Genomic DNA, 27,285 nt, shown 5'->3' with positions numbered 1-27,285 from the left:
AGGGTGGTGTTAATGGCCTGCAAGTCCTCCCAGATCCCCTGATACTGTCCCTCCTGCAGCCGCCTGTTCTCCTGCATGTTGTCAAGGATCTGGTCCATCGTGTCCTGGGAATGTTGGTAGGCTCCCAGGATCTCAGAGAGTGCCTCCTGGAGAGTCGGTTCCCTGCTCCTGTCCTCCCCCTGGCGTACAGCAGTACTCCCAGTGTCCCTGTTGGCCTGTGCCTCTGTCCCCTGAATGGTGTGCCCACTGCCACTGACACCAGGTCCCTGATTGCCTTGTGGGCAAGGTGTGGGCTGGGGTCCTTGTACAGGTGGGCACACTGCTGATTGACGGGTCCTGGGGACAGAGGTGTGGGTACGCTGGGTGGGTGCTGTGGTGTTGGTTCCTGATGGGGGAGGCTCTGTGGTGGTGTGTGAGTGGGCTTGGGTGACCGACTGTCCAGCGGTCCCTGATGGGCCAGGTAGGTCCTCCAGATCCTTAAGTCCAGAGTTACTGTCATCATTGGGGGCCTCTTCTGTTGAGGGACTGGATAATGGTGGCACCTCCTCGCCGTTGAAATTGGCTGGGGTACCTGTGGGAATGTAAATGATGTATTATGCTTCAAGTGTATGATATTTGGACTTCCATAGCTTCCCCCCTATGGTTGGTGTTACCCTGACAGCTTTTGCTTGTGAATGGTGATGTATTGTGGGATTGTTAGTTTCCCTTTGCTGTGCATGGTTTGGTGAAGGGTGTCCATGCAGGGCTGGGAGGGGTGTCCATGCATTGGTATTGCAGGCAGAGCTTGGCATTGTGGCTAGTCATATGTGTAGGTGCAGTGTGTGGGATGGAGTGGAGTGATGAGAGTGAGGGTGAGGGAGTATAATGGCATGCAGATATGGGGGGTGATGATTAGTAAATGTTGACTTGCCAGTGTACAGTCCTCCGGCTACTCCAGCTAGTTCCTCAGGATGCAGTATTGTCAGTACCTGCTCCTCCCATGCTGTGAGCTGTGGGGGAGGAGGTGGGAGTCCACCGCCAGTCCTCTCTATGGCGAGCTGGTGTCTTGCTGCTATGGAACGTACCTTCCCCCATAGGTCGTTCCACTTCTTCCGGATGTTGTCCCTTGTTCAGGTGTCAGGTGTGTGTTTTTCGTATTGGCCAATGTAGTGTTGTTTTGTATGTGGGTGTCCATTGTGAGTGCGGCCGTATGTACCGCCAGTGGTTTTCCTCCGTTGAATGTCCGCCATGGTGATTCGTGGGCCATAATTTGATGGGCGTTGTTTTGTTGGCACAACGGTATGGGTTTTGAGTCTGCCACTTTTGCACTGACCTTTGGTCTGGCGTATGTTTGTATGTGGCTGAATTCTGTCAGATTGGTGTGTGTGTGTCATAATATAGTGAACGGATATCCACCACCGCGGCGGTAGATTGGCGGCAATTAGCATGGCAGTAAGCGGGATTTACCACCAGTGTCATAATGAGGGCCATGTTTCCAAATCCATCGACGGTAGCTGAAAAAACGCTACACTCACTGGATATCAAACAATGTTTGAAATTCTAACTCCAGCGTACCAAATCTTTCTGTAGGACAGACCAACTACTAGTCTCTTATAGACAATCTTGTCAGGGTACAGGAGTCAAGTCAAGTTTAGCTTTATTTCGGTAAAAAGATACCATAAAAGCACATTTGCAAAACACTTTGATAAATATAATAAAAGGGGTGTTATAATATCCTCTGAGTAATAATGGCATACGCCCATGTAGCAAATGTGCCACATACGGAATCTAAAGTAAAAATAAGGATAAAAGATTAAGATACAATATAATCTAAAATTTAAAATTGTTACCAGATATTAAAAACATGAATTCAGGAGTACAGCACAACTCCTATTCTCGTTTGTAAACTAATATTCATGAATTATCTATGAAATATTAACTATCAAACTACAGTTCGATGTTCATAACAATTTCTATACAATGCATTATAAATTACACTTGAAAGATTTACATCTAATATACCAAATTGCCTCCCAAAATGTTGCCAGTGTGCATGCCACATTCCCATGAGGGTTTGTTTTGCAAATCATAAGAGCTAATAGCCGATTCCTAAAACCCAAGGATCTTCAGAGTGGTATAATCCAATGTACCCTCTGCTTGGAGTAGGCGGGGCAATGAAATAAGACATGGGCCATGTCCACATCCCATTGGGCATAAATCAGAGTGACTATCAGGTTTGGTCCATCTGCAAGTGAAAGTGCGTAGTGGTAATAATCCTAATCTGAATCTAATATAAAGTGCGCATGCTAAAGGAGATAAAATCATATCCATATAATGCCCAAATTCATAGTGGCATTTGAGTGATAGAAAACTATATATCATACTAAACAAAGGCACCTCTGCTAACTTTTCACCTTGTACATTTAACCAGTAAGAATCTTGTGCAACCTACATATCATTTTTAGGGAGGTGAGAAGGGTCTATCGAATAGGCTCCCAACCCAAGTTTAGTGAAGGTTTTTTCAACATAATTGCACCACCTAACGTTTTTTGTAGCGTGCTTACTCATCAGGGCACTCAGCCAGGCTCTATATGGCCAGATCCTAATCTAGTACATTAACGGCCTTAGGGCAGCTATATGCGGGATGGAGTGAAGATTTAAATCCATCCTGATGGGCGAAGTCGGGGAATCTGCAGGTACTTTTAATTAAGCTTTTATGATTTTTTTTTGGCTCTTTCTAGGTCATTGTAGGAAGGTAGACTCTTTCTAGCATTATTACCCCGACTTTTGGCCTGTTTGTGAGTATATGTCAGGGTGTTTTTACTGTCTCACTGGGATCCTGCTAGCCAGGACCTGAGTGCTCATAGTGAAAACCCTATATGTCAGTGTGTTTTATATGTCTCACTGGGACCCTGCTAGCCAGGACCCCAGTGCTCATAGTTTGTGGCCTGTATGTGTATCCCTGTGTAGTGCTTAACTGTGTCACTGACGCTCTGCTGAGCCTCAGTGCTTATGCTCTCTCTGCCTTTAAAATTGTCAGTAGAGGCTAGTGACCATTTTTACCAATTCTAATTGGCACACTGGAACACCCTTATAATTCCCTAGTGTAGGAAAGTACCATCTTGCCTGGCATGTTACCCCCATTTTTCACTGTATATATGTTGTTTTAGTTGTATGTGTCACTGGGACCCTGCCAGCCAAGGCCCCAGTGCTCATAAGTGTGCCCTGAATGTGTTACCTGTGTTATGACTAACTGTCTCACTGAGGCTCTGCTATCCAGAACCTCAGTGGTTATGCTCTCTCATTTCTTTCCAAATTGTCACTAACAGGCGATTGTGACCAATTTCACCAATTCACATAGGCATACTGGAACACCCTTATAATTCCCTAGTATATGGTACTGAGGTACCAGGGTATTGGGGTTCCAGGAGATCCCTATGGGCTGCAGCATTTCTTTTGCCACCCATAGGGAGCTCTGACAATTCTTACACAGGCCTGCCACTGCAGCCTGAGTGAAATAACGTCCACGTTATTTCACAGCCATTTACCACTGCACTTAAGTAACTTATAAGTCACCTATATGTCTAACCTTTACCTGGTAAAGGTTAGGTGCAAAGTTACTTAGTGTGTGGGCACCCTGGCACTAGCCAAGGTGCCCCCACATTGTTCAGGGCAAATTCCCCGGACTTTGTGAGTGCGGGGACACCATTACACGCGTGCACTACACATAGGTCAATACCTATGTGTAGCTTCACAATGGTAACTCCGAATATGGCCATGTAACATGTCTATGATCATGGAATTGCCCCCTCTATGCCATCCTGGCACTGTTGGCACAATCCCATGATCCCACGGGTCTGTAGCACAGACCCGGGTACTGCCAAACTGCCTTTTCAGGGGTTTCACTGCAGCTGCTGCCAACCCCTCAGACAGGTTTCTGCCCTCCTGGGGTCCAGCCAGGCTTGGCCCAGGATGGCAGAACAAAGGACTTCCTCAGAGAGAGGGTGTTACACCCTCTCCCTTTGGAAAAAGGTGTTAAGGCAGGGGAGGAGTAGCCTCCCCCAGCCTCTGGAAATGCTTTCATGGGCACAGATGGTGCCCATTTCTGCATAAGCCAGTCTACATCAGTTCAGGGACCCCTCAGCCCTGCTCTGGCGCGAAACTGGACAAAGGAAAGGGGAGTGACCACTCCCCTGACCTGCACCTCCCCTGGGAGGTGCCCAGAGCTCCTCCAGTGTGCTCCAGACCTCTGCCATCTTGGAAACAGAGGTGCTGCTGGCACACTGGACTGCTCTGAGTGGCCAGGGCCAGCAGGTGACGTCAGAGACTCCTTCTGATAGGCTCCTTCTTCCGCTGGAAGCCTGCAAAACTGCACCAAAGTAGCGAAGATGACTACTGCAACTCTGTAACGCTGATCCTGCCGCCTTCTCGACTGTTTTCCTGGTGGTGCATGCTGTGGGGGTAGTCTGCCTCCTCTCTGCACTAGAAGCTCCGAAGAAATCTCCTGTGGGCCGACGGAATCGTCCCCCTGCAACCGCAGGCACCAAAGAACTGCATCACCGGTCCCCTGTCTCTCCTCTCAGCACGACGAGCGAGGTCCCTTGAATCCAGCAACTCTGTCCAAGTGACTCCCACAGTCCAGTGACTCTTCAGTCCAAGTTTGGTGGAGGTAAGTCCTTGCCTCCCCACGTCAGACTGCATTGCTGGGAACCACGTCTTTTGCAGCTACTCTGGCTCCTGTGCACTTTCCGAGGGAATCCTTTGTGCACAGCCAAGCCTGGGTCCACGGCACTCTAACCTGCATTGCACGACCTCCTGAGTTGTCCTCCGGCGGCGTGGGACTCCTTTGTGCAACTTCGGGTGAGCACCGTTTCACTCCTCTTCGTAGTGCCTGTTCCGGCACTTCTGCGAGTGCTGCCTGCTTCTGAGAGGGCTCCTTGTCTTGCTGGGCGCCCCCTCTGTCCCCTGACGCAATTGGCGACATCCTGGTCCCTCCTGGGCCACAGCAGCATCCAAAAACCCTAACTGCACAACTTGCAGCTAGCAAGGCTTGTTTGCGATCTTTCTTCAGGAAAACACTTCTGCACGACTCTCTACGGCGTGGGACATCCATCCTCCAAAGGGGAAGTTTCTAGCCCTTGTCGTTCCTGCAGAATCCTCAGCTTCTACTGTCCAGTAGCAGCTTCTTTGCACCCACAGCTGGCATTTCCTGGGCATCTGCCCACTCTCGACTTGGTCGTGACTTTTGGACTTGGTCCCCTTGTTCCACAGGTACCCTTGTCTGGAAATCCATCGTTGTTGCATTGCTGGTTTTGGTCTTTCCTGCAGAATTCCCCTATCACGACTTCTGTGCTCTTTGGGGAACTTTAGTGCACTTTGCACTCACTTTTCAGTGTCTTGGGGTGGGCTATTTTTCTAACCCTCACTGTTTTCTTACAGTCCCAGCGACCCTCTACAAGGTCACATAGGTTTGGGGTCCATTCGTGGTTCGCATTCCACTTTTGGAGTATATGGTTTGTGTTGCCCCTATCCCTATGTGTCCCCATTGCATCCTATTGTAACTATACATTGTTTGCACTGTTTTCTAATACTATACTGCATATTTTTGGTATTGTGTACATATATCTTGTGTATATTTGCTATCCTCATACTGAGGGTACTCACTGAGATACTTTTGGCATATTGTCATAAAAATAAAGTACCTTTATTTTGAGTATATCTGTGTATTGTGTTTTCTTATGATATTGTGCATATGACACTAGTGGTACTGTAGGAGCTTCACTCGTCTCCTAGTTCAGCCTAAGCTGCTCTGCCAAGCTACCATTATCTATCAGCCTAAGCTGCTAGACACCCTATACACTAATAAGGGATACCTGGGCCTGGTGCAAGGTGTAAGTATCCCTTTGTACTCACTACAAGCCAGTCCAGCCTCCTACACCTAGTATATGGTACCTAGGTACCCGGGGTATTGGGGTTCCAGGAGATCACTATGGGCTGCAGCATTTCTTTTGCCACCCATAGGGAGCTCAGACAAATCTTACACAGGACTGCCACTGCAGCCTGAGTGAAATAACGCACATGTTATTTTACAGCTATTTTTCACAGCACTTAAGCAACTTATAAGTCACCTATATGTCTAACCCTCACTTGCTGAAGGTTAGGTGCAAAGTTACTAAGTTTAGGGGCACCCTTGCACTAGCAAAGGTACCCCCACATAGTTCTTTTGTAGTGTTGAGATGACCGCCGTTCTTAGTCTTCTTGAACCTGCGGGTGCTGCCTTCTTGTGCGTGGGCTCTCTACGTTGCTGAGGGTCCCCTCTGTCTCCTCTCCCAAGTGGCGACGTCCATCCTGGGCCCGGGCAGCACCATTTTTCTTTAACCGCGACCTTTACAGATAGCAAGGCTCGTTTGTGGTCTTTTGCCAAAGAAACAACTCTGCATCCTCCAGCACTCCGTGGGACATCTTCTGCACGAAGAAGAAGTTCCTAGCACCTTTCGTTGTTGCAGAATCTTCAGCTTCTTCCATCCGGAGGTAGCCATTTTCCACCTTCATCCGGGGTTTAGTGGGCTCCTGCCTCCCCCAGGACACTTTCACCACTCTTGGACTAGGTCCCCTTCCTTTGCAGGTCCTTAGGTCCAGAAATTCATCTTCAGTACTTTGCAGTCTGTTGTGGTCCTTGCAAAATCCTCTATCACTAATTTATTGTGTTTCTGGGGAAGTAGTAGCATTTTACTCCTCAGGGTCTTGGGGTGGGGTATCTTGGACATCCTTAGTGTTTTCTTACACTCCCAGTGACCCTCTACACACTACACTAGCCTAGGGGTCCATTCGTGGTTCGCATTCTGTAGGAGGCTGGCCTGGCTTACAGTGGGTACCTTGTGGTACTTAGACCTTGTGCCAGGTCCAGTTATCCCTTATTAGTAGATTAGAGGTTTTATAGCAGCTTAAGCTGATAGAGGTAGCTATAGCAGAGCAGTTTAGGCTGAAATAGGAGACATGCAAAGCTCCTACCATAAAACTTATATCACTTAGCACTATATCATAAGAAAACACAATACTCAGAGGCCCTCATTACGACTTTGGCAGGAACCAATGCGGCCCCACCCCGCCGCGGCCATTTGGAGATCCCCGCCGGCCTAGCGGGGACCTCGGCCGCAACACAGGAGCCGGCTCCAAATGGAGTTGCACCAGTCGCGCTTTTCACTGTCTGCATAGCAGACAGTGAAAAGCTGCATGGGGCCCTGCCAGTGGCATGGGCAGTGCAGGGGCCTCCAGGGTCCCCATACCACCAGCCTTTTCCTGGCGGTTGAAACCGCCCGGAAAAGGCTGGCGGTGGGGGACTCGTAATCCCCTGGGCAGCACTTCTGCCGTAGTCGTAATGCCCTGGGAAAGACCGCCAGCCTGTTGACGGTGCTTCCTCCAGAACAGCCCTGGCGGTCTTGGACCACCATGGTTGTAATGAGGGCCAGAGTTACTAAAAATAAAGGTACTTTAAGTGGCAATATGCCAAATGTATCTCAGAGGATATACTCCCTTAGGAGGTAATTAATATACACAAAATATATACACACAGCCCTAATCAGGTAAGTAAACAGTCAGATAAGTAGTGCAAACACTGTAGGACACAATAGAATGCAACAGGGAAAAATAGGCCTCGGGCAACACAAACCATATACTCCAAAAGTGGAATGCGAACCACGAATGGACCCCAGGCCTAGTGTAGTGTGTAGAGGGTCGCTGAGAGTGTAAGAAAACACTAAGGGTGTCCAAGATACCCCACCCCAAGACCCTGAAAAGTAGGAGTAAAGTTACCCTACTACCCCAGAAAGACAGTAAAGTCGAGATAGGGGATTCTGCAAGGACAACAACTGACTGCAAAGCACTGAAGACGGATTTCTAGACCTGTGGACCTGTAAAGGAAGGGGACCAAGTCCAAGAGTCACGCAAGTGTCCGGGGGGGGCAGGAGCCCACTAAACCCAGGATGAAGGTGCAAAAGGGCTGCCTCCGGGTGGAAGAAGCCAAAGATTCTGAAACAGCGGAAGGTGCCAGGAACTTCTCCTTTGGTCAGAAGATGTCCCACGGCGTGCTGGAGGATGCAGAGTTGTTTCCACGCAGAAAGACCACAAACAAGCCTTGCTAGCTGCAAGAGTCGCGGTTGAAGGTTTTGGGTGCTGCCAGGGCCCAGGAAGGACCAGGAGGTCGCCTCTTGGAGGAGGACACAGAGGGGGCACTCAGCAACATGGACAGCCCACGCAGAAGCAGGCAGCCCCCGCAGATGCACCTGAACAGGCATTCAGAAGATCTGAGTACGACTGTCGACTCAGCACAACAAAAGGGAGTCCCACGAAGTCAGAGTCCAACTCAGCGAGTTGGGCAATGCAGGACGGAGTGGTGGGGACCTGGGCTAGGCTGTGCATGAAGGAAGTCATGCAAAGGTGCACAGTAGCCATAGCAGCTGCAGTTCACGCAGTACACAGGATTACTGTCTGGTGTGGGGAGGCAAGGACTTACCTCCACCAAATTTGGACAGAAGGGCCACTGGACTGTCAGGGACATTTGGATCCAGCTCCTGTGTTGCAGGGACCATGCTCGTCAGGATGAGAGAGGACCCAGAGGACCGGTGATGCAGAAGTTTGGTGCCTGCGCTGGCAGGGGTAAGATTCCGTCGACCCACTGGAGATTTCTTCTTGGCTTTCAGTGCAGGGTGAAGGCAAACAGCCCTCAGAGCATGCACCACCAGGAAACAGTCAAGAAAGCCGGCAGGATGAGGCGCTACAATGTTGCTGGTAGTCTTCTTGCTACTTTGTTGCGGTTTTGCAGGCGTCCTGGAGCAGTCAGTGGTCGATCCTTGGCAGAAGTCGAAGAGGGAAGTGCAGAGGAACTCTGTTGAGCTCTTGCATTCGTTATCTGGTGAGATACCCACAGGAGAGACCCTAAATAGCCTTCAGAGGAGGATTGGCTACAGGTAAAGGTAAGCACCTATCAGGAGGGGTCTCTGACGTCACCTTCTGGCACTGGCCACTCAGAGCTGTCCATTGTGCCCTCACACCTCTGCATCCAAGATGGCAGAGGTCTGGGACACACTGGAGGAGCTCTGGGCACCTCCCCTGGGAGGTGCTGTTCAGGGGAGTGGTCACTCCTCTTTCCTTTGCCCAGTTTCGTCCCAGAGCAGGGCTGGGGGATCCCTGAACCGGTGTAGACTGGCTTATGCAAGGAGGACACCATCTGTGCCCTTCAAAGGATTTCCAGAGGCCAGGAGAGGCTACCCCTCCCAGGCCCTTCACACCTATTTCCAAAGGGAGAGGGTGTAACACCATCTCTCAGAGGAAATCCTTCATTCTGCCTCCCTGGGACCAGGCTGCCCAGGCCCCAGGGGGGCAGAAACCTGTCTGAGGGGTTGGCAGCAGCAGTAGCTGCAGAGGAGACCCCGGAAAGTTAGTTTGGCAGTACCCGGGCTCTATGCTGGAGACCCGGGGATGCATGGACTTGTCCCCCTAATACCATTCTGGTATTGGGGTGACAATTCCATGATCCTAGACATGTTACATGGCCATGTTCGGAGTTACCATTGTGACACTACATATAGATATGGACCTATATGTAGTGCACACGTGTAATGGTGTCCCCGCACTCACAAAGTCCGGGGAATTTGCCCTGAACAATGTGGGGGCATCCAAGAGTGCATCCTTGAACACTTTGTAGTTATTTGCATCACTTTCTCTGACAGTAAGGAGCCTATCCCTACCCTTACCAGTGAAAGATGGGCAAAAGATTGCAGCCCACTGCCTTTGAGGGACCAACTGTACCATACAGACCCTCTCAAGTGCAGCAAACCACTTGTTAATGTCCTCCCCCTCCTTGTAAGGGGGGACTATCTTATGCATGTTTCTGGAATCGTGCTCTCTAACAGGATTGCTATCAAAAACACTGCTGCTGCCACCATGGGGAACTAACCCCAATGTCTGCCTTTCCCTCTCCACATCCAGAGATTCCCTGTCTAAGGCCAGCTGCTGCTGTTTAAGCTTCAGCCTGACCTCTTCCAACCTCGGCTTTCTGAGTTCCCTTTCCATTAAGTTATCCTCAGGGTGGGAGGCTTGGGAATTGTGAGATACAGAGGAAATATGGGAATTGGCAGAGAGAGACCTGTCCCTAACTGGCTGGACCCTAGTAACCTGGCCTTTAGGAGTGAAAGGTGCCCTATTAATGTGTGACCCCCTCCCACTACCAGTGTCACTAGGTGTCTTGCTAGGTGGCAGGTCTTTGGTAGAAACCTCCCCAGTCTCTTCAGGGAACTCTTCTGAGTCTGACTGGGCACCCTCCCCTCCTACCTCCTGTTCCTGGGATGGGCCAGACTGCTTCTGGTCACTTTCTAGGAGAAGGTTAAAGAGAAAGTCTTTGGTAGGATTCTTGCCAATGCTTAAACCTCTTTCTATGCAGAGACCCCTCAGACTTTTAAAGTTTAAACTCTCATAGGTTGCCTGAACAATTTTGGGAGTGAGCTCTACTGCAGACATGACAGAAAAGGTTTAGGACAGAGAGAGAAAAAGTTTTAGAACTTTTGAAAGTGCAGAAAAATAAACTTTTTCAAACTTTTAAAAGGTTTCAGAACTTTTCAGAAACTTTGTAGAAAGTTTTAGAGCAGAACAGTTAAACTGTTTGGTTCAATGTGTATATATTGAAGTATTTGGTATATGTTTTTCTTATGAAAAGCACAAAATGACAAAGTGGTAAAGCAGTTACAAGTACTTATCCCACTGCTGCACCACCAATGTAGGAGGCTGGCCTGGCTTATAGTGGGTACCCTGTGGTACTTGCACCATGTGCCAGGTCCAGTTATCCCTTATTAGTAGATTAGAAGTGTTCTAGCAGCTTAGGCTGATAGAGGTAGCTATAGCAGAGCAGCTTAGTCTGCACTAGGAGACATGCAAAGCTCCTACCATACCACTTATATCACTTAGCACATATCATAAGAAAACACAATACTCAGAGTTACTAAAAATAAAGGTACTTTATTTTAGTGACAATATGCCAAAAGTATCTCAGAGGATATACTCCCTTAGGAGGTAAGTAATATACACAAAATACACACAGCCAAAATCAGGTGGGCACACGGTTCAGGGGACAGAGGCACAGGATAGCAGGGAAGCTGGGAGGACTGCTGTGCAACAGGGGGAGGAGAGACCAAGGGAACCGACCCTCCACAAGGCACTCTCAAACATCATGGGAGCATACCACCATTCCCAGGAGACCATGGGCACAGTACTGGCCAAGTTACAGGAGACCCAGCGGCTGCAGGAGGGACAGTACCTGGGGATCAGGGAGGAACTCACAAAAATCTACACCATCCTGGTCACCATAGCAGGGGTGCTGGCTGACATGGGCAAGACCATGAGGGAGGCAGTGGCACAACAAAGGGCCCCTGACACTAGCCAAACCGATGAACAGCCTTCCACCTCCGCCGGCGCTAGTGGACAGGAGGGCCCACCACAGGACCAACAGGCCACCAGCACCCCACACCTAGCAGAAGGAGAACCACCCCCCAAACGGTCCCTGCGATCCAGGCAGAAGACAGAGAACATTGCCAAGACCCCAGCCAGGAAATAGGACTCTCCTGATTGTCACCTTTCTGTCCCACTCTGTCACCCTGTCCACCTTGAAATGCCATTACTCCCCTTCCTATGCCCCATTGGACAATGCACCTGTTATACCAAGAGACTGAACTCCACCATGGACCTTCCTCCACCATCACCCCAGCCCCTTGCAGGTACCCCCATACTTACTACATTCTCAAAGCATTGCAACGTCTATGTTCATTGAATTATACCAATGTATGACAGTTAGTGGGCAGCAGTACACATAGCAGAAGCCAGAATGGGGTACACAGATCTGAAAAAAGGAAACCCAAAGGGAACAGTCAGTGGCCATACACAGAGGTTAAGAGGCTGCCATGTACAATGTCCTAAAGTATACTGAAATGTGAAGAGGAGTTACAGGTGGTCATTACAACCCTGGCGGACGGTGTTAAGGCGGCGGTAAGACCGCCAACAGGCCGGCAGTCAAACATTTGCAATTACGACCATGGCGGAAACCGCCAACAAAGACAGCCACTTTAACACTCAGACCGCCATGGCGGTACAAACAAACAGCGAGGCGGTCACTGCCAACAGACAGGCGGGAGACAATGTACCGCCCACACTATTATGACAGGCCAATCCGCCACCTTTTCCGGGGCGGATTCACTGCTGATAAAAACACGGTGGAAACAGGAATTGCGAAGGGAAAACGCTCACCTGTACACACCCCACGAGGAACGAGGACACCATGGAGCCGGAACTCCAAATTCTACCCACAGTAGTCTTCCTGCTCCTCTACCAGGAGCACGAACGCCGGCGGCGAAGACTACGGTGAGTACTGCATCTATGACACAGGGGAGAGGGGAGGGAAAAAACAGGGACACACACACGCAACACCCCCACCCACTACGACACACACACTAATGCATATTAATACATCACAGTGACCCCAAGCCCCTCAGAAGAATGCAAAGACAATAGAAAATGAGTGTAACCATTGTAATATATTAAAATCAAGTAGGCAAAAATATATATATACACCATTTACAAAATATATACCAAGCATAGTAGTCCAGGTAGTGCTCCAATTAAGTCTGTGGAACACTGGGACCACACGGTATGGGCGAAGCCCACACAAGATCCCCGACCATGACGGAGAGAACACTGCAGGGGCATCAGAGAGCAACTAAACAGGCACCTCAGGGGGAGGGAAAGGGGGGGTCACCTCAGCCGCTTGAGTGCACAACGCCAAATCCACGAGGGGGCCACATGCCCACTGTTCCATCCTGGGGAGTGCAAAGCCACAGTCTCTCAAGTCTCTACAGTGGGTGGGTTGCCCACTGTTACATCCTGGGGAGTGCAAAGCCACAGTCTCTCAAGTCTCTACAGTGGGTGGCTTGCCCACTGTTCCATCCTGGGGAGTGCAAAGCCACAGTCTCTCAAGTCTCTACAGTGGGTGGCTTGCCCACTGTTCCATCCTGGGGAGTGCAAAGCCACAGTCTCACAAGTCTCTACAGTGGGTGGGTTGCCCACTGTTCAATCCTGGGGAGTGCAAAGCCACAGTCTCTCAAGTGGATAACAGTCTCCACTGGTTCTGGAGGGGGCATGGTGCCCAGAGTGCTTCATCCTGCTAAGGACAGAGGTAGTGGATGGATATCTCCACTGGTTCTGGAGGGGGCATGGTGCCCAGAGTGCTTCATTCACCCCGTGACGGACTCAGTAGCGTCAGTGCCCTTGGCGCTCATGGGCCAGCGGTGCTTGAGACAGCGGTGCCCTGTTCAGCGGTGCTTGAGACGGCTGTGCCCTGTTCAGCGGTGCTTGAGACGGCGGTGCCCTGTTCAGCGGTGCTTCAGACGGCGGTGCCCTGTTCAGCGGTGCTTGAGGCAGCGGTCTTCATTGCAGGGACTCAGCTGCTGGCGGACCTTCATGGCCCAGCGTGGCTTTTGCTGGCGGTCCTTCATGGCCCAGCGGGGCTTTTGCTGGCGGTCCTTCATGGCCCAGCGGGGCTTTTGCTGAGGGACCTTCATGGCCCAGTGTGGCTTTTGCTGGCGGTCCTTCATGGTCCAGCTGGGCTGGTGCTGGCGGTGGCCTCCTGGGCAGCTGGGCTGGTGCTGGCGGTGGCCTCCTGGGCAGCTGGGCTGGTGCTGGTGGTGGCCTCCTGGGCAGCTGGGCTTGTGCTGGCGGTGGCCTCCTGGGCAGTTGGGCTGGTGCTGGCGGTGGCCTCCTGGGCATCTGGGCTTGTGCTGGCGGTGGCTCCCTGGGCAGCTGGGCTGGTGCTGGCGGTGGCCTCCTGGGCAGCTGGGCTGGTGGCGGTGGTATCCTGGGCAGCTGGGCTGGTGCTGGCGGTTGCCTCCTGGGCAGCGGGGATGATGGCGGTCTTCTCCGCTGTGCTGCTCTTCCCAGACTTGCGGGGTTTCTTGTGGCCCTTCCCCACCTTGGAAGGTGTCACCGCTGACTCCACACTGCCACCGGGACCCCTGGGAGCGGCTTTGGTGGCTGGAGTCTTCCCCCTCTCCCGCCGGGCACTGGCCAACTTCTGATGCTTCACAGGTGGGGGACTGTCTGTGCTGTGGCTCCGTGCCACACTGGCTGCCCTGGTGGCCGGTGCACTCCAGATTCTGGCGACTACAGGCACCACTGGTCCCGGAGATGTTGTGGCTGAGGTGCTAGTTCGGGCCCTTTGAGACGGACGGGGTGGGCGAGGTGTGGGAAAGAGGTCAAGGTTGGACAGGAAAAGTTTTTTTGACACACTGGGACGGGTAGCTGGAGGGGGTTTGGGAGTGGAGGAAGAGGTGGTGGTTGTAGGAGGTGTTCATTTGGTGACTTTGGGTGAAGGTGCATGCGCTGGAGGCTGTCGTGAGGTGGATGGCTTTTGGGTGGGTGTGTGCCTGCGTTTGTGTATCTTGGGAGGGGGCGTCACAGACACACTGGGAGAGGACACAGGGGACGTGTGAATGGTAGTGGGGGTGGTGACTGCACGTGAGCAGAGTGTGTTGGTGGGTGTTCTGGAGAGGGACGTAGTGGCTGTAGAGGTAGTGCATGCAGATGTGAGTGTAGACGAGACAGGGAGGGAGGAGGGAGACGAGGAGGATGGGGACACAGTGGAGGCAGTGGATGTTGGTATGTCTGCATGTGTGTGATGCTTGCGTGAGTGCCTGTGGGATGTGTGGTGCTTATATTTGCCTGAGCTTCCCTTGTGTGTTGACGTGTGTGCATGCTGGTCTGTAGGTGTGCTTGGGATAGGCTGAGGTACAGGGGATTGGGTCTGGGTGGAGGAAGTTGGAAGGTGGAGGCTAGACACAGGGACAATGGCTGCCATCAGTGCTGAGGCCAGAATCTGAAAAGCTCGCTGAAGGGCCTCCTGACCAGAATGAATGCCCTCCAGGAATGCATTGGTTTGTTGCAACTGCCTTTCTACACCCTGGATGTCATTCAAAATGGTAGACTGCCCAACAGTGAGGGACCTGAGGAGGTCAATGGCCTCCTCACTGAGGGCAGCAGGGGTGACTGGGGCAGGGCCTGAGGTGCCTGGGGCGAAGGTGATGCCCACCCTCCCGGGTGAGCGGGCACAGGGCAAAGGCTGAGGGGCTGCTGGGAGGGCAGTGCTGGAAGGGTGGGTAGCAGCTGTACCTGTAGATGGGGGTGGCACAGATGTTTCCGCAACCACAAGGGAGCTCTCATCAGAGGACGAGTCTGTGTCACTGGTCTCAGCTCCTGTCCCCGCTGTGGAGCTCCCACGCCCTCCATCCCACTGGTGAAGTCCGATTCCGTAGTGTGGCCCTCCATGGCCATGTGGGATGCAGCCTCCTGGTGCTCCGCTGCCACTGCTCCTCTGCCTGATGATGCTAATGCACACAAGAACAGGGAGACCACAAAAAGGGGGGGGGGACGACAGAAGAAAGACATGTTGAGTGCATGCATTACCTCTACCGTTAGCGGACACGACAGACACAGAAGTCCCCTGCACTACGCCGCGCTCTTGGGCTCCACTGTTCAATCCCTGGGAAATGGCCTACTAGGCTATGGATGACATCTACACACATAGATGACACAGGGGCATGACTAGGTGTAGTTGTCACTCTACAGAGGTGGGGTGGGGTGCCATATGGCCTGCCTTACAAAGGGACCTTCCCTACGGAACTCGCCCTGGCCTAGGGAAACCCACAGCCCACCTCACCCACCCAGACCCCTCCACTGCGCGCAAAGTCAGCAGAATGCGAGTGTACTCACCCCCTTGTGGCTGCTGTGATGCCCTCAAGCGCCCATCCAACTCCGGGTATGCCACTGCCAGGATCCTGAACATCAGGGGGGTCATGGTGCGACGGGCACCCCTCCCACGTTGGGAGGCCATCCACAGCTGAGCCTCCGCCGTCTTCTTGCTCCAGCGGCGAATGTCCTCCCATCTTTTCCGGCAGTGGGTGCTCTGTCTGTGGTAGACCCCCAGGGTCCGGACGTCCTTGGCGATGGCATGCCAAATATGTTTTTTCTGGTGGGAGCTGACCTACATGATTTGTACAGGGGAAAGAGAAAGTAATTACCAACTGCACCCTCAAAGTGATTGGCCCCCATCTCTACCCTTGCCATGTGGCACATGCACTCACCGTCGTTTCATGCACGCTGCACTCTCCCCCCTTCCTTCTTATATCCACCCCTCTCCACACAGGCATAGCCCATACATCATGCTACCAGTGTACTTACCTGTTTGTCTGGAGGACCGTAGAGTAGCGTGTTTCTCCAACTCCTCCAATGTGAAGTCAGGCACCCTTTCCCGAGACACTCAAGCCATCCGCCGCCCGCCAAAGTTCCCCCAACAGAATACCGCTACGCAGTCAGAAGACCGCCGCGGTTATTCTGTGTTTCCCGCTGGGCTGGCGGGCGACCGCCAGAAGGCCGCCCGCCAGCCCAGTGGGAAACCCCTTCCCACGAGGAAGCCGGCTCTGAATGGAGCCGGCGGAGTGGGAAGGGTGCGACGGGTGCAGTAGCACCCGTCGCGATTTTCAGTGTCTGCATGGCAGACACTGAAAATCTTTTAGGGGCCCTCTTACGGGGGCCCCAGCAGTGTCCATGCCATTGGCATGGGCACTGCAGGGGCCCTCAGGGGCCCCACAACACCCCTCACCGCCATCCTGTTCCTGGCGGTCACAACCGCCAGGAACAGGATGGCGGTGAGGGGGTCGGAATCCCGCCATGGAGGATTCCACAGGGCAGCGGAAAACCGGCGGGAGACCGCCGATTTTCCGTTTCTGACCGCGGCCATACCGCCGCGGTCAGAATGCCCTTGGGAGCACCGCCAGCCTGTTGGCGGTGCTCCCGCGGTCCCCAACCCTGGCGGTCTCGGACCGCCAGGGTTGGAATGACTGCCATTGTCTCTTCCAGACCGAGGTCACAGCAGCACTTGCAGTGTAGGTCCTCTCCTGTCGAAGATCAGGTATCGAGTGATTGAAGAGATAGAAAATGGCGGTCACGTCCGCGGCGGTGCGTACCGTCACCACCGGCGTACATCATCATTGGCTCCTGGGACCCATAGGGTCCAATGTTAACCAATGCAGCATTGCGCGTGGTCTTCGACCATCTACTGCGACGGTGTACAACGCCTGCGCAGTTACCTCACATCCCATTGTCCCACTTTACAGGTCAGGCAGCCGCCATTTCAGGGGCCCACATGGCTTCATTTTCAACTGTGTCACACATACCTAGGCCTAGACTTAACACACATACAGGCCACTTTTTGAGTATGAATGGTGTTCTGTGTAAGCTGTGGGTACGTACCTCTGAGTTGTTTGACTCTGTGCTCGCTTTTGTCCTTCATAGGCACCGTCCGCTGGGACATGTGAGGAGATGGCGGCATCCTCCGGTGTACCGACCGTTGGTGGACCTGTCGACAATGGAGGAAAGACATGTTATAATCACATACAGGCTTGACCGTGCCACAATCCAGGAACTGTGTACCCAGTTGGAGCCAGACCTGATGTCAGCTATCCGACATCCCACAGGAATCCCCCCTCAAGTGCAGGTGCTGTCAGTGCTCCATTTCCTTGCAAGTGGGTCATTTCAAATAACAGTGGCCATAGCATCAGGAATGTCCCAGCCTATGTTTTCCAACATGTTGTCCAGAGTGTTGTTTGCCCTGCTGAAACACATGCGGAGCTACATCGTTTTCCCTCAGGTTGAGGATTTGCCTACAGTAAAAGGTGATTTCTATGCCCTGGGACATATCTCCAACATCATAGGTGCCATTTGGTCCCCCCCGCAGGAGTGAACAGGTGTACAAAAACCAGAAGAGTTATCATTCAATGAATGTATAGACGGTATGTTTGGCAGACCAGTACATCTCTCATGTGAATGCCATGTTCCCTGGCTCAGTGCATGACGCTTACATCCTGCGGAATAGCAGCATCCCTTATGTGATGGGGCAACTCCAGAGGCACCGTGTGTCGCTATTAGGTGAGCACCTGGAAGGAAGACAGTGGGAATTGTTGTCTGGGTCTGCGGATATCCCTACAGGTTAGTGTGTGTCTAACAGTTGTCCCTCGCCATTTGCAAGTGACTCTGGTTACCCCAGCCTGTCATGGCTACTGACCCCAGTGAGGAATCCCAGGACAAGGGCAGAGGAACGCTACAATGAGGCCCATGGGCGAACTAGGAGGGTGATCGAGCGGACCTTCGGCCTCCTGAAGGCCAGGTTCAGGTGCCTCCATATGACAGGTGGATCCCTATTCTACTCACCAAAGAAGGTATGCCAGATCATTGTGGCCTGCTATATGCTTCACAACTTGGCTTTGGGACGACAGGTGCCCTTTCTGCAGGAGGATGGTCCAGATGGCGGTGTCATTGCAGCTGTGGAGCCTGTGGACAGTGAAGACGAGGAAGCAGAGGAAGAAGACATGGACAACAGGGACTCAGTGATCCAGCAATATTTCCAGTGAAACACAGGTAAGGATACTAACCTGCCTACTACATGTACTTAAACACTACTGCCTCTCTACTGTCTGTCTTTTTCACCCAGTGTATGGTCACTGAGTTGTCACTTTCCCTTACGATTTCACAGATCTGGGTCCCACAGTGTGACATCTGCTTTGATTCCTCATGGACTAGAGCTGTGTGACATAGGTATGTTGACATTACAAATGTAAGAGCTTTTTGCCACAGTTATTGCTAATACAGTATTCCGAAATCACAGACAGACTCCAGATTGTTTTGTGCTTTAAGGGTGTTTATTTTAGTGCTCAAAATTGGAGGGGGTAGCAAAATGGTTAGGGGTGATGGCAGAGGAATGTCCATGGCGGAGTCCAGTCTATTAGTCTCACAGGTGCATTGCCCATATGGGCATAGGAAGTGGAGCTGGGGCAGTTTAAGTATGGACAGGTTTACAAAGTGGGACAGTAGGATGACAATCAGGGTGGTCTAATTTCTTGGTGGGGGTCTTGGCATCGTTCTCTGTCTTGTTCCTGGATCTCAGGGACCGTTTGCAAGGTGGTTCTCCCTCTGCAGGGGTTGGGGTGCTGGTGTGGTGGTCCTGTGGCGGTGCCTCCTGTCCACTAGCGCCGGCGGAGGTGGTCGGCAGTTCATCGTCCATGCTAGTGTCAGGGGCCCCTTGTTGTGCCACAGTGTCCCTCCTGGTGTTGAGTACTTCCTTTAGCACCCCTACAATGGTGCCCAGGGTGGAATTGATGGTTCTGAGTTCCTCCCTGAAGCCCATATACTGTTCCTCCTGCAGGCGCTGGGTCTCCTGAAACTTGTCCAGTACCATTGCCATCGTCTCCTGGGAATGGTGGTAGGCTCCCATGATGGAGGAGAGGGCCTTGTGGAGAGTGGGTTCCCTGGGCCTGTCTGCCCCCTGTCGCACAGCAGCCCTCCCAGTTCCCCTGTGTTCCTGGGCCTCCTTCCCCTGAACCGTGTGCCCACTACCACTGTCCCCAGGTCCCTGTTGTTGTTGGAGAGGTGGGTTAGCCTGAGTTCCCTGTAGTGGTGGACACACTGCTGATTGACGTGTCCTGGGGACGGAGGTATGGGCCCACTGGGTGGGTGCTGTGCTGGTGTTTCCAGAGGGTGGAAGCTCTGTAGTGGCCTGTGACTGGGTGTGGGGAACCGACTGTCCCGAGGTCCCGGGCTGGTCATCTAGATCCAGTTGGACAGAGGTGCTGTCATCACTGTGGGCCTCTTCTGTTGGTGGTGTGGACATGTGTGGACCCTCCTGTGCGGTGACGTTGGGTAGGGGTCCTGCAGGGGTATAAAGGCATGATTATTGCATCTGTGTGTACCATGGTGTGCAATGGGTGGGTGACCGTGTACCCCAGTGCTTGCATTCCTGTGTGGGACCTTGTGTGATGATGGTTTAGGGGGGTGTATGGGTATGTGCAGTGGGCATGCTTTAGTGATGGGTGTCCATGCTTTGGTGTTGCATGCAGGGCTTGATTGACTTACCAGAGTCCATTCCTCCACCTACTCCTGCGAGGCCCCAGGATGCAGAATCGCCAAGACCTGCTCCTCCCATGTTGTTATGTAATTCAAAAAGGTGGTTGATGCTGCAACGTCGCACATCTGCAACAGAAAGCTCCAAATACAAATTGTAGGTACAGTCATGTGAAGGGTGCCAGCCTGGTATGGAAACCCAACCACCACAGGTTTCGAGATGCACAAACACGGGCGTAGAAAACACCTATGTCTGTGCTGTAAAAACACAAAGGGAGTCATTCTGACCCTGGCGGTCCATGACCGCCATGGCGGAGGGCGGCGGAAGCACCGCCAACAGGCTGGCGGTGCTTCCTTGGCGATTCTGACCGCGGCGGTAAAGCCGTGGTCAGAAAAGGGGAGCCGGCGGTTTCCCACTGGCCCAGGGAATCCGCCATGGCGGCGCTGCTTGCAGCACCACCATGGGGATTCCGACCGCCTTCCCACCAGCCTGTTTCTGGCGGTGTCCACCGCCAGAACCAGGATGGCGCGAACGGGTGCCGTGGGGCCCCTGGGGGGCCATGCCACTGGCATGGGCAGTGCAGGGGCCCCCTAACAGGGCCCCACAAAGATTTTCACTGTCTGCTTTGCAGACAGTGAAAATCGCGACGGGTGCCACTGCACCCGTCGCACCCCTGCAACTCCGCCGGCTCCATTCCGAGCCGGCTTCATTGTTGAAGGGGCTTTCCCGCTGGGCCGGCCGGCGGTCTTCTGGCACTCGCCCGCCGGCCCAGCGGGAAAGCCGGAATGGCCGCCGCGGACTTTCGACGGGAACCGCTAGGCGGGCGGCGACCGCCGCGGTCAGAATGACCGCCAAAGTACGAGACAGTTCCTTTTACTCTGGAAGAATACTTTTCCCTTTACCCTGAGGGACGCTTGTTCACACTGATGGAACAAAGACTGTTTCTTTGATATAGTGGCACCTTTGGAGCCGTAACAGAAGAAATAGGGTCATTGTAATTATAATTTCGAGCCTTGAAGAAGTCCGTGAGGACGAAACACGTGTTGGCTGTTGCTTTACTCTTATATATCTGTCTCAACATTTGGACTTGAGTACCAGATAGTTCCTTCTCAATCTTCCTGACTTACTAAGGATTAAAACATCTTCTGCGAACTGATTCCACTTGGACTTTTCTCTTCCGGAGTGCCCTGGTTGCTCTTTTGTCATACTCCCATGTTGTTAGTTGGGGGGGAGGAGGTTCGGGTCCGCCGCCAGTCCACTGAACCGCCAGGTGGTGTCTGGAGACCACAGAACGGTCGTTCCACCTCTTCCTGATGTCCTCCCGATTTCTTGGGTGTTGTCCCACTGCGTTGACTCTGTCCACTATTCTTTGCCATAGCTCCATCTTCCTAGCTATGGAGGTGTGCTGCACCTGTGATCCGAATAGCTGTGGCTCTACCCGGACTATTTTTTCCACCATGACCCTGAGCTCCTCCTCCGAGAACCTGGGGTGTCTTTGCCGTGCCATGGGGTGGTGTAGGTGATGTGTGGGGTGGTGTGTGTGGTGATAAGTGCGCTGATATGTAGTGGGGTGTTGTGGAAGTTATTTGGGTGATGGTGTTGTGTGCCTGTGGATGCTAGTGTTGTTGCTGGTGGTGTCTCTCTCTGGCTTTCGTTCGTGATTTGTGGTCGTAAGGGTTTGTGGGTGATGTGGGTGTGTGTTTTATATTGTGTTTTGGTTGTGTGGGAGTGGTGTGTGTATGTGTATCAGGTGTGTGTATTTGGAATTGTCCAATGTGGCTGTGTTTTGGAGATGTGTGTGTATTTTGAGCGCCAATGGAATACCGCGGTTGAAAGACTGCTGCGTGGATTTGTGGGTTGTGATAGTGTGGGCGTATTTCTGTTGGCGTGACGGTGGAGGTTTTGTTTTCGCCAGTTTATCACTGCCCTTTGGTGTGGCGGAGTTGTGTGGGTGTCTGAATTTTGGCGGATTCCGTGCTGTGGGTCATAATAGCTGTGGTGGATTTCCGCAGCCGCGGCGGTGTGTTGGCGGTCTTCTGCACGGCGGTAAGTGTCTTTTACCGCCAGTGTTGTAATGACCCCCACAGTCTCTTACCTGACTGTCACTGGAAGTACTGCTGGATAATTGCTGATGGATACACCTACCTGTGGATTCCTCACCTAAAGAATTCTCCCCTCACTCCAGCTTCGACGGAAATTTCTTCTAGCTCTACACGTCGACGATGACGTCACAATAGCCTGACTCCACGCAACGCAGTATGACGTCATCTAGGCAATAAGAAGCCCTCGTCGACGTGCAGACGTCAGTTCCCTTTTTTCCGTGCCTTCGAATAATGGTTTTTCTTCGAGGCTAACAGGGAGCTACAGTTGCGCATCTGTAGTTACAATGTCGCAGCCAAGAAAATCTGGCTTTAAGCCTTGTAACCAGTGTGGGGGTCGGATGTCGGTCACTGACCCCCATGAAAATTGTATCTGGTGCCTTAGTTCCGACCATGCGGTTCCTGCCAGCGCATGAACCCCAAGGCATTTAAGGAAAGAGAGGCTAAATTGTTCCTGGCCCGTTCCAAGAAGAAGAAGGAAAGGCGGCATCGGAGGGAGTCCTCTTCGAAATCTTCGAGGGATCATCGTCGTCATGGAGACTCCCGGCGAGTAGAGGTCGGTCCAGGTCCAGATCTGCATCTCCATCAGCTCGGCGCCGTCCGACGTGGGAGATTAGCCCGACCGTCACTCCTCCTCCTCCTACGACTCTGACTTCACCTTTGTCGGTGTTTGAAGTCGAGCCTCTTCAAGAATCAGCGGCTTCTCCGGAGCAGGAGTTGCCTGGCCCATCATCGGCTTCTATGCCCGCGCCGACAACGCAAACATACCCAGCTTTCCCAGCACCGGGTACGGATCCTGCGGCATTTTTAAATGCCATGTTCAATATCTTTTCCACCTTAGCGCCTGGTGGAGGGCATGCGGGTCCGTCGGGCCCTTTAGCTTTTAATTTGGGTGCTCCGGCTCCTTACAAGCTGACGCCCTTCATGCCATTTTTGTCGTCTGGAGCCGCTGCGGCGCAGATGCCCTTGCCGTCCCCAAGGAGACCAGTGACGCCTACAACGTCTGCGACTTCGGCGCTGGTGGATTCTCCACGGATCCAGTCTACTGTCAATGTTCCTGTGTCGCCGGGGGGTCAGGCGTCAGATGGATCCGAAGAACAGCGCCGGCAAAGATCTTCGGCGTCGGCCGGTTCCTTATCGACGCCGGGTCTCGAATCCAGACTCCGGTCCAGAATTCTAGCTTTGCGCCTCCTGAAGGAAGAGGAATATAGCAGGCAACATCTGGAGGAGGGCGAAATCTTGGAGCCTTCGGGTGATTTTCAGGGTCTGGACACTGCAAGCGGTATTGATACTTCCCTGAATGGGCTTTGGCTTCCCCTGGGGAGTATACCGAAGAGGCTGCATCTTTTCATGCAGTAATAAGGAAGGCTGCTGAGGTGAAATGAACCTTTTGACGGAAATGCTGCATCTGGCCTCGGTGGTGGCGGAGCCTCTCTTGCCCTTCAATGAGGCTCTCCTGGACCCCATCAAGGACATTTGAAGGAAACCTGTGACTTCTACAGCTGTCAACAGGGCGGTAGCAAGGCGCTATCGTGCGGCTCCAGGTGACCCGGACTTCCTCTCCAAACATCCAACTCTGGAGAGTTTGGTTGTTCAGGCTTCGTGCTCTTCCCGGTCATCCCCTGGTTCGTTCCCCGGGACCCCTGCGGACAGGGAGTCAAAGAAAATGGACCACGCTGCAAAGAAGGCCTTTTCGTCATGCAGTAGGGCCTTGAAGTCAACCAATGCAACCTGCATTTTGGGACGTTATATTCTTGCCCTTATGGAGGAAGCAAAAGGTCATTCAAACTTGCCACAAGAGGTGTTGCATTTGCTAGCGGACGCTCAGGCGGCGGCGACCCAGGTGATCCAGTCTGGGTTGGACACCTCTGACTCTGTGGCAAGGCCTATGGGCACATCCATAGTATTGAGGCATCAGGCTTGGCTGCGCTCATCAGGTTTTTCTACGGATGTGCAGGCGACTCTCCTGGATCTGCCTTTTGAAGGAGAAAAACTCTTTGGGACAAAGGCAGATTCTGCTCTTGAACGTTTCAAAGAGAGCAGAGCCACAGCGATGTCATTAGGACTTCAGGCAGCTACTTCCTTTTCCTTTAGGTCATATAGGAAGTTTAGGGGTTTTGGACGTGGCTCCTCCTTTCGTGGCAGATTCCAGGCACCACAACAATCTGCAAGCTCCCTGCCTTACAGATCCTTCAGAGGCAGGGGCAGAGTACGTACAAGAGGAGCAGGCCAGCAGCACTCTGCCTCTTCCTCTTCCTCGGGAGGGGTGCAGCAGGGAGAGCAGCCTTAGTCCTCCACACTCCCTGTTCACTTGTCTCCGGTAGGGGGGAGACTTGCCCAATCTCTTCCAATGTGGGAGTTTATAACATCAGACTCTTGGGTCATCGACATTGTGACATTGTGAAGAGTTCCCTCCTCCCTTCCCTCCCCGCCCATCCTTCTGTTCAGAAGACCATCTTCTGTTACTACAACAGGAGGTGTTATCCCTATTGGCAAAAGGTGCAGTAGAGTTGGTTCCCGAGCAGGAGAGGGGTCAGGGCTGTTATTCAAGATACTTCCTGACCCCAAAAAGGATGGTCGGTTAAGACCAATTCTGGACTTGAGGATTTTGAATTGGTTCCTCAGGCAGGAAAAGTTCAAAATGCTGACCCTTTCACAGGTTCTTTTGGCGTTGAACGAAGGAGATTGGATGGTGTCTGTTGATTTGCAGGATGCGTACTTCCATATTCCGATCCTCAAATCGCACAGGAAGTATCTCCAGTTTGTGGTGGGTTCGCAGCATTATCAGTTTGCGGTCCTTACTTCAGCACCTTGAGTCTTCACAAAGGTGATGGCGGTGGTAGCGGCAGAGCTCAGAAGAGGGATAGCGGTGTTTCCCTATCTGGACGATTGGTTGATCAAAGCCAAGACTCCGGAGCTCGTGCGGCGCCACCTGCAGTCGACAACTCAGTTGTTGTACGACTTGGGTTTTTCAGTCAATGTGCCAAATCTCACCTGGAGCCCTCTCACCGCCTCCACTTCATAGGGGCAATACTGGACACGACTTTGAATCGGTCCTTTCCTCCGCCCCAGCGGATTCAGGACATTCAGGCGTTGTTTCCGATGTTTCGAAATGGAGCAGTAGTTCCAGTCCTCAAGGTCCTTCGTCTGCTTGGTCTGTATGCTTCTTGCATACTGCTGGTCACTCATGCATGCTGGCACATGAGGGCTCTTCAGTGGTGCGTCCGCAGGCAGTGGTTTCAGCACAAAGGGGATCTCGAAGATTCGATCACGATCACCAGCGACACTGTAGTGGATCTTCAGTGGTGGGCAGCGATCGGCAACCTGTCGCAAGGAAGGCCGCTCTCGCTGCCTCCGCCGGTGGCCACAGTTGTAACGGATGATTCCACTCTAGGGTGGGGAGCTCATCTGGGGGACCTGGAGGTCAAAGGCCTTTGGTCTCCAGTGGAACAGAGATTCCACATCAATCTGTTGGAATTGCGGGAAGTACGTCTGGCTCTCAAGGCCTTCCTCCCTTCCATTCGCGGTCAGTCAGTCCAGATTCTGACGGACAACACTACTGCGATGTGGTATATAAACAAGCAGGGAGGAGTGGGGTCGTACATTCTTTGCAGAGAAGCTCTTCGACTCTGGTCCTGGCTTCAGGACCACAAGATTTGCTTGGTAGCAAATCATTTGGCTGGGGTTCTGAATGTACGTGCAGATGTTCTCAGTCGATGCAGCTAGGTCGGCCACGAGTGGCGTATTCATCCGGATCTGGTTCTTTACATCTTCCAGATGTGGGGGTGTCCGCAGATAGATCTGTTTGCTATTCAGGAGAACACGCAGTGCCCGTTATTTTGCAGCCTCCAGTATCCGGCGCAAGGAACTTTGGGGGATGCATTTCAGATGTCCTGGAAGGGTCAGTTGCTTTACTCGTTTCCTCCCATACCCCTGATTCCTCAAATTCTGAGGAAGATCCGCCAAGACCAGGCCCAGGTCATCTTGATAGCCCTGGATTGGCCAAGAAGGGTATGATACACAGACCTTCTCCAACTCTCTCTGTGCCTTCCACTCTGTCTCCCTTACAGGGTGGACCTCCTCTCGCAGTCGCAGGGGCAGATTCTACACCCCCACCTCCAGAGTCTCCACCTTCATGCCTGGAGATTGAACGGGGCATCTGAGTGCTTTTTCTCTCCCACCGGAATTGGTGGATGTTATTTTATCGGCCAGGCAACACTCTACCAAATCGATCTATGCAAGTCGATGGGCTAAATTTGTACGTTGGTGTGGAGAGAACCGAATTGATCCCTTAAAGGCTCACTTGTCTGATATATTATCATTTGCTCTTTCCTTGGCACAGAAGGGTTGTGCAGTTGCCACAGTTAAAGGCTATTTATCAGCACTGTCGGCTTTTCTGTGCCTCCCTGATCAACCTTCCTTGTTGAAATCTCCAATTGTTTTGAGGTTTGTTAAGGGGCTCACTAAGTTTCAGCCCTCACCATTTGTTATGCCTCAGTGGGACCTTAATTTAGTATTAGCATTTCTAATGGGATCGCCATTTGAACTAATGCATTCTTGTGCTTTATGTTTGCCGGTTCTTAAGACTGTATTCCTGGTAGCCATAACATCGGCCAGAAGAGTCAGTGAGCTTCAGGCTCTTAGTGTAGAGTCTCCATACCTTTCCTTCTTTAGAGACAAAGGGGGTCATTCTGACTCCCGCCGGCCACGGTAACAGCAGGGCCGGCGGGAGCCGCCAGAATACCACTGCGCGGTCAGAAGACCGCCGCGGTTATTCTGGGTTTCCCGCTGGGCTGGCGGGCGACCGCCAGAAGGCCGCCCACCAGCCCAGCGGGAAACACCCTTCCATGAGGATGCCGGCTCCGAATGGAGCCGGCGGAGTGGAAGGGGTGCGACGGGTGCAGTTGCACCCGTCGCGATTTTCAGTGTCTGCATGGCAGACACTGAAAATCTTAGTGGGGCCCTGTTAGGGGGCCCCACGACACCCCATACCACCATCCTGTTCCTGGCGGCCGAAACCGCCAGGAACAGGATGGCGGTATGGGGGTCGGAATCCCCATGGCGGCGCAGCAAGCTGCGCCGCCATGGAGGATTCCCCAGGGCAGCGGAAAACCGGCGGTACACCGCCGGTTTTCCGTTTCTGACCGCGGCTGTACCGCCGCGGTCAGAATGCCCATGGGAGCACCGCCAGCCTGTTGGCGGTGCTCCCGCGGTCCCCAA

General features: G+C 52.7%; 1 protein-coding gene across 1 annotated transcript in view; it reads left to right on the top strand.

Moving 5' to 3' along the window:
- PCSK4 (proprotein convertase subtilisin/kexin type 4) overlaps nt 1-27,285 on the top strand; it is a 2,195,633-nt gene that overhangs the window by 1,570,504 nt on the left and 597,844 nt on the right. The gene's annotated exons all lie outside the window — the stretch shown is intronic.

This window comes from Pleurodeles waltl, chromosome 12, assembly GCF_031143425.1.
Source record: "Pleurodeles waltl isolate 20211129_DDA chromosome 12, aPleWal1.hap1.20221129, whole genome shotgun sequence".
NCBI classification, from domain to species: domain Eukaryota; kingdom Metazoa; phylum Chordata; class Amphibia; order Caudata; family Salamandridae; genus Pleurodeles; species Pleurodeles waltl.
Note: the sequence above shows the minus strand (reverse complement) of the source record. Positions and strands in the feature narration are given on the sequence as shown.